Genomic DNA, 16,477 nt, shown 5'->3' with positions numbered 1-16,477 from the left:
TCCTCCTACCTCCTGTTCTGAAAGGCTGAACTCCTACCTTATTTCAGCCCTTGGCCTATAACTGACATTCTCAAAACCTAAAATTTGTCTTCCAACTCTAGTTTACTACCTAGAGACAAACCGTTCACAACGTTACCCTTGCTGCTACTGCTAAGTCACTTCAGTCGTGTCCGACTCTGTGCGACGCCATAGACGGCAGCACACCAGGCTCCCCCATCCCCGGGATTCTCCAGGCAAGAACACTGGAGTGGGTTGCCATTTCCTTCTCCAATGCATGAAAGTGAAAAGTGAAGGTGAAGTCGCTCAGTCGTGTCCGACCCTCAGCGACCCCATGGACTGCAGCCTTCCAGGCTCCTCCGTCCATGGGATTTTCCAAGCAAGAGTACTGGAGTGGGGTGCCACTGCCTTCTCCGAACGTTACCCCAGTGGGCCCTGAATTTGAGGCGGTGACACGTTTTGAGATCTGGAGCGGGCGGCGAGGGGGACCGGCGCCTGGGCCCCGGTTCTGACCTGGCCGTTTCCTCCAGGCAGGCCGCGCCGGCTCCGCACTCGTGGGCGGAAGCCCCACGGCCGACGTAAGGCAGCGACTTCGAGACTCTAAATCTGCACGGTCGGGCACAAAGGCAGGCGGCGGTGGAGCCAGGACTACCACCGGAGCCCTCAGACAGGAAAAAAGTGTGCGAAGAGCAGGGCCGAGCGCACAAGCGGGAAGCTGGAGGAAAGCCCCGGAGGCGCTGCGTGGGGAAGAGGCGAGGGAGCGTGGCTTCCCGCTCAACTACGCGCTTCTCTGGCTCCCTGCTGCAAGTGCCGGCCCCGGACTGTGCGTTCCTTTCGCCTGTGGGGATCTTGGCGACCCCCAGAGGCCTCTCGGGGTGCTGCCCGGGCCTGGCGTTCCCGCGGTTGTCGGCCGCAGCTCCCGCCTCGGGCCGCTCGTCTCCTCCCTCTAACGGCCTCAGGCCGCGGCCGGCGTCCGCGGCGAGGGTGACGTCGGCGTGGGGGCGGGACTTCCTGCTTCGCGCGCCCTTGGGTCTCGGTACCGAGTCCGCTCCGTGGGGTTTGCGGGGCGGCGGGCCGGGGGTGCCTTTGCGGCCGGACTTCGGCGCGGGCCCCGCACCCCTGAGAACGCCGGTCCGCCGAGGAGGAGCGGGGCTTTTTTCCATCGCCGCCCTCTCTGCCTTTGGAGCTCTCCCGGGACACCCCGCATTTCCCTAGGGTCGGGAGCCCGAGGGGCGCGCTCGGCTGTCCGGCTCCTGCTCTTCAGCCTGTGCCACGAGCGGCAGCCGAGACCTCGTCAGACGTGACGGGCTGGGCCGGCAACCCGCGTGCGGGACCGCCTCCCGTAGCCCCAATGCCCCGGCGGGAGGAGAGCCGTGAGGGTGTCCGCCTGGCGAGTGCGGCCAGAACACCGGTCACTTTTCTGTGCGCACGTTGCAAGGACCGTGTGTGAGTCTGGTAGGTAACGCTGCCTTGTCCGTGGCTTGGAATACTCATGGCTTTTTTCTTCACGACTTGCCCTTGAGTTCTTCTTTTGTTATTTTTCTCGTGGAGCAGTTGGAGAGGGTGTTAGAAAAGTTAGCTGGGAGAATGTTCTGTAGCCGATTGACTGCACGTGAAACTCTTCATGGGGCTTTTTGATGTAGTCCGGCGTGGTGCTTGTGTAGCCCGTTTAAAAACTGACCAAACGTGTGATACATCTAGTTTCGCTTGCGAAAAAACATGCTCCCGTGTTCGTTGACCCTGAAGACAATTCTAGCAGTGATGTTGGCTGTCATTACAGAGATAACGTTAGAATATGTGAGTGCTGGGCTTTAATGGACATTTTGATAGGCCCTTAATGTCCAAATTTTGACCAAAATAAACGGGCACTTGGCTTTTAAAATGCCCCTTCCAAGTGTTTTAAAAGCCTTTGGTCACAAAAGTTGTAATGATGAAACTGTCTCAGTAAAATGTTGAAGATGTCTAGGATAACACGAAACTTGTTTATAGTTTCTCATATATAGTATATAGTTCATACTGTGTTCAGACTATGAGCATAAAATACTTGAGTAGATCTAAAACTGAATAGGTTGTTAAAGCATTGCTTCTGTTACCGAGCAACATCTCTTGTAAACAAGTCTAATACTCAACTAGAATATAATTAAATGTATGTATCCTACAATTATCTGGATTCAGAATTTTCTAAATTCAGGGGTTCAGTCTGTAGGTGGCTGCAATTCATATTCACCTTTTGTATTGAGCTGCGATTTCAAACTCACTTTGTTTAGAATTATTAGATTGCTTTAAATTTCAGAGTTGTGTAGAACTCTCCAGAGAGTTAAAAGTGAATTTGAGTTACATCCTTTGGTTTTTTCGGACATAGGAAGTCAGATGTTCCCCTCTGAGTATTTTCTAACCAGGTGAAGTGTGGTTATATTTAGAAATTTTATCAAGTAGTAGAGGAATACCAATTTAGGGTAACAGCATTGGGATATTGAAACACTAACTGCCCACAGGTGGGTTTTAAACCTTGGCTTAGCCAATAATCTCACTCTTCTCCACTCATTGAACCCTTAATGATATAATTTGTTTGGCAAGTAAGGTGTACCTGGGGGATACTGTGGATTTGGTTCCACACCACTGCAGTAAAGCGAGTCACATAAATTTTTTGTTTTTATTTTTCAGAGCATATGAAAGTTGTGTTTACACTATACTGTAGTCTATTAAGGGTGCAGTGTGCATTATGTCTAAAAATATACATATCTTAATTAAAAAGGTACTTAATTGCTCAAAGTGATGACCATTGTCTGACAGTGCGGAGTTGTCACAAACCTACAATATGTAAAAAAAATTGCACTGTTTGTGAGGTGCAATACCATGAAGTGCAATAAAATGAATTATGCTGGTAGGTAGTTTTTAGACAACTTTTGGGATGGTATTGAATGCATTAACCCATCAAGTGTGGAAAAAAGGTGAGAACACCTCAGACACACTGAGAGTGAATGACTTCTTTGAAGTCGGACTATTAGTGATGGGAATTGGAACTTAAAAGTTTTGTTATTTACATCATGCCCTGACTATTTCAAAAATCTCTAGACTTTGTTTTAGTCCTTTCCCTCTTTTCCTTTCCTGTATACTGATGTTGACGTAATGAAATTGTCAAGAATTGGGCAAGACGAGCAAAGGAGAAAAATCCAGAATGACTCATACATGTTGTGTGATAAAATCCTTAGTAGTCAGAAGTCAGCATTTTGTCATGGGAAGTTATAATTGAAGAAGCCTAGAAGAATGAAATCTTAACAGATTAGTGAATGGTCAGAGTTCTTTGTATGTGTGGTGTTTTCTAGGTGCTGTCTCTGCCTAAAGTAAATGAGTTTTATTTTAACTTTGTCATACGTAATGTATTAGGCTCAGCAGGTAATTTTTTTAAGTTGTCTAATCTGTGTGAAAATGTTCAGAAGTACTCTTTCCTGTTGACTGAAGTTCACATTCCTTATCTGAACTCTTCAGAATTTCGTCACACTCTGCCTTTTCAAGCTTATGTTCTTTATAGAAAAGCTATCCTCTGACCAGACCATCCTCTAAACCTACTATGTGCTTTCTCCTTTCCTTACCAGTCTTCATGTCTTTGTCCCTACCTGACCTGATTTCTTTCCTTTCCTAAAATCTAAATAAGTATGCTCTCTATAAAGTTCGACTCTGTAGGGAGGAAAAATTCTCTACCCTGTTAGGGTCTCTGGCTGGGCCTAATAATTAAATTGATATAGATTAACAGAACAGTATACAGGTTTAAAAAAAAATGTTTTTTTCATGTACACGGAGAATGAAGACTGGAAAAAATGACCAGAGCAGGCAGCTTTTACAAATCTTCCTCCACTTAGAGTGGTGTTACCTCCCCTATCGTAAGCTGATGCGTTTAATATACCTAACCTACCCAGTTACATCATACCTTAGTCTACCCTGCCTTAAACATGCTCAGAGGACTTATATCAGCCTACAAGTTTGGGCAAAATCATCTAACATGCAGCCTGTTTTATAATAAAAAGTGTTGATTATGTCATGTAACTTACTGAATACTGTACTGAAAGTGAAAGATAGAATGGTTATATGGGTCCAGAATGGTTGGAAGTGTATCAGTTCTTTACCTTCTTGATTGCTGGGAGCTGCAGCTCACTGCTGCAGCTGCCCAGAATCACGAGAGAGAGGGCTGTACTGCATATCACAGGCTGGCAAAAGATCAAAGTTAAAAATTCGAAATGCGGTTTCTACTGAATGTGAATTGAAAGTGACAGTGTTAGCGGCTCAGGTGACCCCATGAACTGTAGCCCGCCAGGCTCCTCTGTCCATGGAATTCTCCAGGCAACAGTCCTGAAGTGGGTGGCCATTTATTTCTCCAGGGGATCTTCCCGACCCAGGGATTGAACTCAGGTCTGCATTGCAGCCGGACTCTTTACCGTCTGAACCAGTGAATTGCTTTTGCACTATTGTGAAATCAAAAAGGTCCTAAGTTAGAGATGGTCTATATCTTTTAGACAAAGAAACTAATTTGTGAAAAATTGACAAAACAAAGAGTTTTGGGCTAGAAGGCACAAATTGGAGAAATGACCAGGAAGATAACGGTTAGTTTAACAAGTTGGTACAAATTTCTTGGCTTTGATTCATTCACTGTCCCTGGTGATGAGAATGTCTCCCTTCCTCCTGGTACAGGGAGGGCACCTTTCACATGGGAGTTTTATCTCCTGCCTTCTGGAGGAAAAAGGACGGTCTGAGTGCTCCTCTTTCATCTGCTGTTTCTCGGGTGCCTTTAACTCCGTCAGTATACCCAAGGGGCCGATTTTGTGGTAACAGGTACTGCACTCCACCTCTGAAGTTCTGCAGAATGTATTTATCAGTCCTGCTCACTTGAAACTTCATATTGTATTGCTGCTGAATAAATGTTTGTTAGAGATGAGGAATGTGTGTTTGTGCTCCTTCTGTAGTGCAGTGCAAGTAAACGAAAATCTTTTGAGAGTAACTGAGGGAGAAAGGGCAACTGTCAGCCATAAGGAAGGGAATTGAAAAGGGAATTCAACTGGAATTGAGGCAAAGTTTCTGTTCCTGGAAAGTATGAACAGTTGAGAATTTCCCATGACAGTATTAGCTGTAAGGACTCCCTCAGGAATGCTGGCACTATTTCCCTAGTGGTCTTGGGAGTTTGGTCAGTTTCCTAGTTCTTCTTTAGTAGAATCTGGGTTTAAAAGAAATAATTCCCCCACTCCCTTTCCTTCCTTTCCTCTTCCCTGCCCTCTTCCATTCCTCTCTTTCTGTTTCCTCATTTTGCCCCTTTCCATTTTACTGTTTACCTAGTAAAGACTTAATTTATGAAATTATGTTAGTATTTTCATTTGGCCCTCATAAATTAACAGTTCTCTTAAGTTTTATATTTTTCTCTCAGGACTGCCTCTCTGGGTCCTGGAAAGATCACAGACTCTGTAGTCTAGCACTATTTTTTTTTTTTTAAATGTTTAACTGAGCTGTAATCCAGAAAGAAATTAAAGCCATGAAGTGTCGAGTTATTTGTTTTCTGAATAGTGTAACTTCAAATCACGTTTGGGTTAAAATTCATGGAGTTACAAGGAACCTAAACCTAGCTATTCTCTTTTGGAAAACATTTATCACTCTCAAGATAGGTCTTCAAATAAATTCTAGGTATTTTAATAGTTTTGCTGTAAATCTTATATCTGATACTTATGACAAAGAGTTATTTTAGTTAAAGGTATTAAAAAGTTGAGTCTTAGAGTCCTTTTATAAATCTTGGTTTGATTCAGTTGCTACTTAGTGAGCTGGCTGTCTTACCTTCTGAGTTGTTGCCCAGTAACACGATTGCGGTCGAGCATAGCAACCACTGGCAACGTTAGCTTTGGGCTACAGGGATTTTCCCAATGAAGTTGCAGTGCCTATCTCTAGTGTTCACATTCAGTCTGTTTTTCTCAACTGAATCACATTAAGGGAGACAAACTGAAATTACCTATGATATAATTTATAATTACTTTTTTTTTTTTAGTGCTGACAGATTATAGCACTCATGTTTTCCACATAGAGATGCAAGATAAACATATATTGAATTGCATGTGAAGAACATGTGAAAAGACTGGTTCAATTAAAGATTATTCTAGACAGAAAAAAACTGGTAAATAATAATTAATATCAGAGTTCTCTACAACTGATATAGCCAGCCAGAGCTGGAATGGATGAAGTTGAAATGGTTCTTCGTTAGATAACATTTTAATATTACTTTTAGAGGTTCATTGAGAGGGTAGATGAATAAGCAGGAATTGATAGGCACCCTGATTTTGTGGGAAGAGAATTATGACTCAGGCGACCACAGCTTGACTAAGTCACTTAACCTTTCTTGGCCTATTTTCTCACTTGAAAAAATATATTCCCAAAGAATTCTTTAAGAAATTATATCCTTCCAATTTAAAGCAAATCTTATTTCTTCTGTTCTTTGGTTTAGTCAATATTTGAGTGCCCATTATGTGTCTTTCACTATGCGAGATACCAGATTACCAGATTGTGAATAAGACATAGTCTCAAGCAGCTTTGGTGGGAGAAATGGATAATTATTTGTCATATACATACAGTAAATAAGAGTGTGTTCAAATGGCAACCCGCTCCAGTATCTTTGCCTGGAAAATTCCGTGGGCGAAGGAGCCTGCACAGTCCATGGGGTCGCAAAGAATCGGACACGACTGAGCGGCTTCTCTCACTGGGGGCATGTAGGGAAGACCACTGACCTAGACCTGCAGACATGACACACTATGATTGAGGAATGCCTCCTTTGAATTCTGTAAGAGTAATCTGAGAGTGGCCTGGAGGGAATTAATCAGACAAGCCAAACAGGAGTTTCTCTGAATTGGAGAGAGAGAGTCAGAAGTTGTCAGCCATGGTAGTAGTTAAGATCCTGGGTGTAGACAGGGGCTGGTGAACATCAGCATGTAATGAGAAGGTGGAGTAAAAGAGTAGGGAGCAAAACCAGAGAAGGCAGAGTTTTGGAATGCAGGGAGGGAATGTATATCACACTTTATTGTTTAAATGGAAGCTGCTAGTCAAGAAGCACAGAGTAGCTATGTAAATGTAAACTCATCAATGCAAAGGTGATCTCTACAAAGATCTGAAGTTGCAAACGGGGTAAGTCTTTGTGTTAGCATCATATCCGAGATGAAGAAGTACATGTTTTGGGGCCTGAATCCTGAGATTGAAAATTAAAATCTTGGCTCTACCAGTTATACTACCTGCTTGGCTTTTTGGAGAAGTTATTTTAGGGTCCTCAAAAGGTTTAAAAAGAAGTTATTTTAGGGTCCTTAGTGTCTTCATGTGTAAAACGATAACTTTTTATCTACAAAAGTCACATGGATTAAAAGATATATGTTGTAATGCCTGACTGAGTTACAGTGGGCACTTGTTAAATGTTAACTTTTGTCCATTCCACTGTTACAGATTCTTCTAAACACTTTTCTTTTCTGCCTGTTCTCCCCACTTCTCCACCCTCATTATAATCTTTTATCCTTTAAGATCCACTAGAAGTCCTGCCTTTTCCTTGATACCTTTCTTTACAGATGGTAATTCCAAATTTTCCATAATGAAATGAACATATTCTTGTATCCCTTAGAACTTTCTTATCCTTTTATTATTAACTTTAGGAGATTTTTTTAACTCACATATAAGAACTCTGCAGATAGTTGATTCTAGGTTTGTCAAGTCAGTGACATCATTAGAACCTGGATTCTTTCTTTTTTGCTTGGCTGATTGAAATTAGGCTTGATTACAGAAGTCCAATCATCACATTTTCTAAAGTTCGAAAGACATAACTTCTCTACCCGATTGTAAGCATACAATTCAGTGTTTTTTAGTACATTTGTAGAGTTGTACAGCCATCATCACATTTTCATTAAACTCCCCCTATCCATTTCTCTCAGGCTTGTTTGCAGTCAATCCACTGCCTAACCTACTTCCACAAACCAATTACCTGCTTTCTCTATACATTGATCTCTTCTCCACATTTCATATAAATGGAATAAAAAATACATACATAAATGGCTTTTGTATCAGACTTCTTTCACTTAATATTTTTGAAGTTCATCTGTGTAGCATGTATCAGTATTTTGTTCTTTATTGTTTTCATATAAATGTTCACATTCAACAGTTGATGGACGTTTTGGATTGTTTTCATTTTTCAACTATTGTGAATAATGCTTCCATGAAGGTTTGCATAAATGTTTGGGTGAACATATGTTTTCATTTCTTTTGGGTAGAGTCCTTGGAGTGGAATTGCTGAGACATATGGTAAGCTTATAGGGTATATTTGGTTTTTGTCCCTAATTGCTGACACAGAGCTCCTAAAACCTTTGGAATTTCCTGAGTGATATTCTTTTGTTGCTCTTTTTAAAATGTATACATATATTGTTAAAGTATAGTTGACTTACAGTGTTGCAGGTGAACAGCAAGGTGATTCATTTACACACATATATTATTTTTGAAATTATTTTCCATTATAGGTTATTATAAGATATTGACTATAGTCCCCTGTGCTCTACAGTAAACCTTTGTTGCTTTTTTGTTGTTCATTCACTAAGTCATGTCCAACTCTTTCCAGTTCTCTGAACTGCAGCATGCCAGGCTTTCTTGTCCTTCACTTTCTCCCTGCATTTGCGCAAACTCATGTCCATTGAGTCAGTTATGCCATCCAACCATCTCATCCTCTGTCGCTTCCTTCTCCTCCTGCCCTCAATCTTTGCTAGCATCAGGGTCTTTTCCAGGGAATTGGCTCTTTGCATCAGGTGGCGAAAGTATTAGAGTTTCAGCTTCAGCATCAGCCCTTCCAATGAATATTCAGGGTTGGTTTCCTTTAGGATGGACTGGTTTGATCTCCTTGCAGTCCAAGGAACTCTCAAGAGTCTTCTCTATCACCACAGTTTGAAAGCATTAGTTCTTTGGTGTTCAGCCTTTTTTATGGTCCAACTCTCACATCCATACATGACTACTGGAAAAACCATAGCTTTGACTATATGGACCTTTGTCAGCAAAGTGATGTCTCTGCTTTTTAATACACACTGTTGAGATTTGTCATAGCTTTTCTTCCAGGGAGCAAGCGTCTTTTAATTTCTTGGCTGCGTTCACCATCCACATTGATTTTGGAGTCTAAGAAAGTAAACTTTGTCACTGTTTCCACTTTTCTGCCATCTGTTTGCCACAAAGTGATGGGACTGTGATCTTAGTTTTTTGAATGTGGAGTTGTAAGCCAGCTTTTTCACTCTTACCTTCATCAAGAGACTCTTCAGTTCTTCTTCATTTTCTGCCATAAGGGTGGTGTCATCTTCATATCTGAGGTTTTTGGTATTTCTCCTCGTAGTCTTGATTCCAGCTTGAGCTTCATCCAGCCTGGCATTTTGCACGATGTATTCTGCCTATAAGCTAAATAAGCATGGTTGCTGGCGACGGAATGAAACACCAACACTGCAGAGTGGTTTGAATCTTTTTACTTTAACCCCTTGCTTCTTATAGCTGCTTTACTTTATATTCTTTGCACAACAGTCTACAGGGCAAGTTGCCAAACACCATAATTCAGCGACTATACAGTGCGCAGGCGCAGGGTGAGATAACCTTTACCTTAACTTATTTAATGCAGCTAAGACTTTGTTTTGGAACTTCCTTATCAACTTAGAATCCGTTTTGTCCCTGGGTCTGTTCCTTTTGAGGAATCAGAGAAACATCCTTGTGTGCAAGAAATGTTCTTTTCCCACGGGAACAAACAGAGGATTCTTAGCTGAACATCTCGTTTGCAAGAATGTTCAGCCCTGGTTGAGAGTCTCGTTTGCAAGCACTTCTCAACCTTCCTTATACCTTGTTCCCTACACATGGTGACAGTATACAGCCTTGATGTACACCTTTTCCAGTTTGAACCAGTCCATTGTTCCATGTCTGGTACTATCAGTTGCTTCTTGACATACATACAGGTTTCTCAGGAGGCAGGTAAGGTGGTCTAGTAATTCCATCTCTTTAAGGATTTTCCACAGTTTGTTGTGATCCACAGTTTGTTGCTTGTTGCATATCAAATTTTTTTTTTAGTTAGAAATCTAGTATTCGTACTGAATCAAACAAATGGAATCAAAATGTCATAAATTTTTTAGGCAAAAATTCACAAGTTTTCTAAAATATATGTTATACATATTATTTATATTTATGTATACAAAAGCTTTTCTGTTATACTTGATAAGGACTTGAGAAAGAACATTAAAGATGGAGAAATTGGAAAACAAACTAAATGAAATGAGAGCACTGAATATGAAATAGAAAAAGTGAAACAAACTGGATAAAAGTAAAAGATCATCATATAGTCTAGTTGTTTTTAAACATGGCTGCTCATTAGACACATATCTATGTGGAGCTTTGGTGAAAAAGCAATTCCTCAGCATTTGTATTTTTCTTTTTTTTTTTTTTTAAATGTTTATTTTTACTTTATTTTACTTTACAATACTGTATTGTTTTTGCCATACATTGACATGAATCCACCACGGGTGTACATGCGTTCCCAAATATGAACCCCCCTCCCACGTCCCTCCCCATAACATCTCTCTGGGTCATCCCCGTGCACCAGCCCCAAGCATGCTGTATCCTGCATCGGACATAGACTGGTGATTCGATTCTTACATGATAGTATACATGTTTCAGTGCCATTCTCCCAAATCATTCCACCCTCTCGCTCTCCCTCTGAGTCCAAAAGTCCGCTCTACACATCTGTGTCTCTTTTGCTGTCTTGCATACAGGGTTATCATTGCCATCTTTCTAAATTCCATATATATGTGTCAGTATACTGTATTGGTGTTTTTCTTTCTGGCTTACTTCACTCTGTATAATTGTCTCCAGTTTCATCCATCTCATTAGAACTGATTCAAATATATTCTTTTTCTTTTTTTTAGTTTTTTATTTTTTAAAGTTTAAAATCTGTAATTCTTACATGCGTTCCCAAACATGAACCCCCCTCCCACCTCCCTCCCCATAACATCTCTCTGGGTTATCCCCATGCACCAGCCCCAAGCATGCTGTATCCTGCGTCAGACATAGACTGGCGATTCAATTCTTACATGATAGTATACATGTTAGAATGCCATTCTCCCAAATCATCCCACCCTCTCCCTCTCCCTCTGAGTCCAAAAGTCCGTTATACACATCTGTGTCTTTTTTGCTGTCTTGCATACAGGGTCGTCATTGCCATCTTTCTAAATTCCATATATATGTGTTAGTATACTGTATTGGTGTTTTTCTTTCTGGCTTACTTCACTCTGTATAATCGTCTCCAGTTTCATCCATCTCATCAGAACTGATTCAGATGAATTGTTTTTAATGGCTGAGTAATACTCCATTGTGTATATGTACCACAGCTTTCTTATCCATTCATCTGCTGATGGATATCTAGGTTGTTTCCATGTCCTGGCTATTATAAACAGTGCTGCGATGAACATTGGGGTACATGTGTCTCTTTCAATTCTGGTTTCCTCGGTGTGTATGCCCAGCAGTGGGATTGTTGGGTCATAAGGCAGTTCTATTTGCAGTTTTTTAAGGAATCTCCACACTGTTCTCCATAGTGGCTGTACTAGTTTGCATTCCCACCAACAGTGTAAGAGGGTTCCCTTTTCTTCACACCCTCTCCAGCATTTATTGCTTGCAGACTTTTGGATGCAGCCATTCTGACTGGTGTGAAGTGGTACCTCATTGTGGTTTTGATTTGCATTTCTCTAATAATGAGTGATGTTGAGCATCTTTTCATGTGTTTGTTAGCAATCCGTATGTCTTCTTTGGAGAAATGTCTATTTAGTTCTTTGGCCTATTTTTGATTGGGTCGTTTATTTTTCTGGAATTGAGCTGCATAAGTTGCTTGTATATTTTTGAGATTAGTTGTTTGTCAGTTGTTTCATTTGCTATTATTTTCTCCCATTCAGAAGGCTGTCTTTTCACCTTGCTTATATTTTCCTTTGTTGTGCAGAAGCTGTTACTTTTAATTAGGTCCCATTTGTTTATTTTTGCTTTTATTTCCAGAATTCTGGGGGGTGGATCATAGAGGATCCTGCTGTGATTTATGTTGGAGAGTGTTTTGCCTATGTTCTCCTCTAGGAGTTTTATAGTTTCTGGTCTTACATTTAGATCTTTAATGCATTTTGAGTTTATTTTTGTGTGTGGTGTTAGAAAGTGATCTAGTTTCATTCTTTTACACGTGGTTGACCAGTTTTCCCAGCACCACTTGTTAAAGAGATTGTCTTTACTCCATTGTATATTCTTGCCTCCTTTGTCAAAGATAAGGTGTCCATAGGTGTGTGGATTTATCTCTGGGCTTTCTATTTTGTTCCATTGATCTATATGTCTGTCTTTGTACCAGTACCATACTGTCTTGATGACTGTGGCTTTGTAGTAGAGCCTGAAGTCAGGCAAGTTGATTCCTCCAGTTCCATTCTTCTTTCTCAAGATTGCTTTGGCTATTCGAGGTTTTTTGTATTTCCATACAAATCTTGAAATTATTTGTTCTAGTTCTGTGAAAAATATCGCTGGTAGCTTGATAGGGATTGCATTGAATCTGTAGATTGCTTTGGGTAGTATACTCATTTTCACTATATTGATTCTTCCGATCCATGAACATGGTATATTTCTCCATCTATTAGTGTCCTCTTTGATTTCTTTCATCAGTGTTTTATAGTTTTCAATATATAGGTCTTTAGTTTCTTTAGGTAGGTATATTCCTAAGTATTTTATTCTTTTCGTTGCAATGGTGAATGGAATTGTTTCCTTAATTTCTTTTTCTTCTTTCTCATTATTAGTGTATAGGAATGCAAGGGATTTCTGTGTGTTGATTTTATATCCTGCAACTTTACTGTATTCATTGATTAGCTCTAGTAATTTTCTGGTGGAGTCTTTAGGGTTTTCTATGTAGAGGATCATGTCATCTGCAAACAGTGAGAGTTTTACTTCTTCTTTTCCAGTTTGGATTCCTTTTATTTCTTTTTCTGCTCTGATTGCTGTGGCCAGAACTTCCAGAACTATGTTGAATAGTAGTGGTGAAAGTGGGCACCCTTGTCTTGTTCCTGACTTTAGGGGAAATGCTTTCAATTTTTCACCATTGAGGATAATGTTTGCTGTGGGTTTGTCATATATAGCTTTTATTATGTTGAGGTATGTTCCTTCTATTCCTGCTTTCTGGAGAGTTTTTACCATAAATGGATGTTGAATTTTGTCAAAGGCCTTCTCTGCATCCATTGAGATAATCATATGGCTTTTATTTTTCAATTTGTTAATGTGGTGAATTACATTGATTGATTTGCAGATATTGAAGAATCTTTGCATCCCTGGGATAAAGCCCACTTAGTCATGGTGTATGATCTTTTTCATGTGTTGTTGGATTCTGATTGCTAGAATTTTGTTGAGGATTTTTGCATCTATGTTCATCAGTGATATTGGCCTGTAGTTTTCTTTTTTTGTGACATCTTTGTCAGGTTTTGGTATTAGAGTGATGGTGGCCTCATAGAATGAGTTTGGAAGTTTACCTTCCTCTGCAATTTTCTGGAAGAGTTTGGGTAGGATAGGTGTTAGCTCTTCTAGAAATTTTTGGTAGAATTCAGCTGTGAAGCCGTCTGGACCTAGGCCTTTGTTTGATTACAGTTTCAATTTCCGTGCTTGTGATGGGTCTGTTAAGATTTTCTATTTCTTCCTGGTTCAGTTTTGGAAAGTTGTACTTTTCTAAGAATTTGTCCATTTCTTCCACGTTGTCCATTAGCATTTGTATTTTTCAAAAAATTCCAAAATAATTCTCATATGCATCTGGATTTTAGAAAATGATTGCAGGTTTTCTGTTAAATGGTAATTTTGGTGATATAGAGTTCTGTATTACTTTTCTGTTGACCAATCATGATACAGTGGTATTGGGTGAGTAATAGTCAACATAGTCATAATAGTGAAAGATGTTGATCAGTTTTCACACTGAAGAGCCAGACAAAAAATAAAAGATAATTAAAATTGCAAGCCATAATGGGAACATGATTAACCTAACAGTATAAAGTAATTGCATACAATTTGGGGAGCCAGGCAGAGCAGTGTGGTGAGTAGAAGTGCATGCGGGCACCTGTTTTCATCTGCCCAGCCAGTCTGTGTCTTTTGGTTGGTGCATTTAATCCATTTACATTTAAGGTGATTATCAATATATATGATCCTGTTACTGTTTGCCTAATTGTTTTGGGTTTACTTTCTGTAGGTCTTTTCCTTGCCTTTTGTTTTCTGTTTAGAGGTATTCCTTTAGCATTTGTTGTAAAGCGAGTTTGGTGGTGCTGAATTCTCTTAAGCTTCTGCTTGTCTGGAAAACTTTTGATTTCTTCATCAAATGTGAATGAGAGTCTTTCTGGGTAAAGTGTTTGTGGTTGTAGGTTCTTTCCTTTCATCGCCTTAAATGTATCATGCTTTTCCCTTCTGGCTTGCAGAATTTCTGTTGAGAAATCAGCTGATAGCCTGATGGGTGTTCCCATTTATGTTATTTGTCGTTTTTCCATTGTTGCTTGCAATATTTTATCTTTGTCTTTAATTTTTGTCACTTTGATTATTATCTGTCTTGGTGTGTTCTTCCTTGCATTTATCCTGCCTGGGACTCTCTGCTTCCTGGACTTAGTTGACTATTTCCTTTCCCATGTTAGGGAATTTTTCAGCTATTTATTCTTCAAATATTTTCTCAGGTTCTTTTTGTCTCTCTTCTCCTTCTGGGACCCCTATGGTGCATTTAATGTTGTCCCAGAGGTCTCTTAGACTGTCTTAATTTCTTTTCATTCTTTTTTCTATGTTCTGCAGAAGTGATTTCCACCATTTTGTCCTCCAGGTCATTTATCTGTTCTTCTGCTATTGATTCCTTCTAGAGTATTATTCATCTCTGTTTGTTTGTTCTTTAGTTCTTGCAGGTCTTTAGTAAACATTTCTAGCATCTTCTCCATTGTTTTCTCACTATCATTATTCTGAATTTTTTTCTGGAAGGTTGCCTGTCTCCACTTGAGCTAGTTGTTTTTCTGGGGTTTTATATTGTCCCTTCACCTGGGACATAACTTTCTGCTTTTTATCCCGATTAACTTTCTGTAATGCGATTTTGTTTTAGCCACTGTTGGATTGTGGTTCTTTTTCCTTCTTCTGTCTGCCCTCTGATGGAGGAGGCTCAGAGGCTTGTGTAAGCTTCCTGATGGGAGGGACTGGTATTCGAAAAACTGTGTCTTGGCTCTGGTGGACAGGGCCTTGCTCAGTAATCTGTAATCCACATTATCTGCTGATGGGTGGGGTTGTGCTCCCTCCTTGGTAGCTGTTGGGCTTGAGGTGACCCAGCCCTGGGATCTATGGGCTCTATGGTAGGGTTAATGGCGACCTCCAAAAGAGTTTATGCCAAGGGGGACCTTCCCAGGCTGCTGCTACCAGTGCTGTGTCCCTGTAGTGAGCCCCTGCCAGCCCACGCCTCCACAGGAGACCCTCCAACACTAGCAGCTAGGTTTGGTTCAGTCTCCTGTGGGGTCATTCCTCTGGGTCTTGGTGTGCACCCTCCAAGGCTGGAGTCTCTGTTTCCTCAGTTCTGTGGAACTCCTATAATCAAATCCCACTGGCTTTCAAGGTCAGATTCCCTGGGGGTTCCCAGTCCTTTTATAAAATCCCCCAGGCTGGGAAGCCTGACATGGAGTTCAGAACCTTCACAACAATGGGGGAACTTCTCTGGTATTACTGTTGTCCAGTTTTGTGGGTCACCTGTCCGGCAGGTATGGGATTGGATTTGATGGTGGTTGTGCCTCCCCTCCCATCTCTCTCTGGCTTCTTTTTTGTCTTTGGACACGGGGTATCTTTTTTGGTGGGTTCCAGCATTGTCTGTCGATGGTGGTTCAACAGCTGGTTGTGATTTTGGTGCTCTTGCAGGAGGAGATGCGCACATGTCCTTCTATTACGCCATGTTGAACCGGAGACCCATTGTTTTGTTATTCTTAATGAGCCCCTTTTGATCACACCTAAGTTTATGCTAATGTGGTTTAGAAGGGGTCCTTAGATCTTCAGAAGGGACAGGTCACCAGAAAGACCATGTGATGAGACTGTTGAAATTTTCAGCCTTACCCGCTAACTTCTGGGAAGAAGAAAGGGAGACTAGACTTCTATAAAAACTCTTGAGCAATGCAATTCTGAGAGTGTCTCAATTGATGAACACAGGTGCTGAAAGAGTGGCTTTCCCTGAGGGGAGAAGCTCTGTGCCTCTTTCCCTTTGTACCATGCAGCCTTTGCATAGGCTGCTCCTGAGTCGTATCCTTTATAATAAGGCAGCAGTAGTAAATTGTTTTCTTGAGTTTTGTGAGCCATTTTAGCAAATTATCAAACCTCAGGAGAGAGTCATGAACTCCTGACTTTCAGGTGGTTAGTCAGAAGTATAGGTGGCAACTTGGGACTCACGACTGGTGTCCAGGGTGGGAGCACC

At 41.0% G+C, this 16,477-nt stretch overlaps 1 protein-coding gene across 3 annotated transcripts in view; it reads left to right on the top strand.

The window, feature by feature from the left end:
* Positions 1,001–16,477, top strand: part of CEP83 (centrosomal protein 83) — a 143,568-nt gene continuing 128,091 nt past the window's right edge. For all 3 annotated transcript variants that reach the window (XM_005679823.3, XM_018047628.1, XM_005679824.3), the window contains exon 1: positions 1,001–1,452. The gene's annotated coding sequence lies outside the window, so the exon portion shown is untranslated. The remainder of the gene's footprint in view (positions 1,453–16,477) is intronic.

Source organism: Capra hircus, chromosome 5 (assembly GCF_001704415.2).
Source record: "Capra hircus breed San Clemente chromosome 5, ASM170441v1, whole genome shotgun sequence".
Lineage (NCBI taxonomy): Eukaryota > Metazoa > Chordata > Mammalia > Artiodactyla > Bovidae > Capra > Capra hircus.
This window is presented reverse-complemented; position numbering and strand designations above follow the sequence as displayed.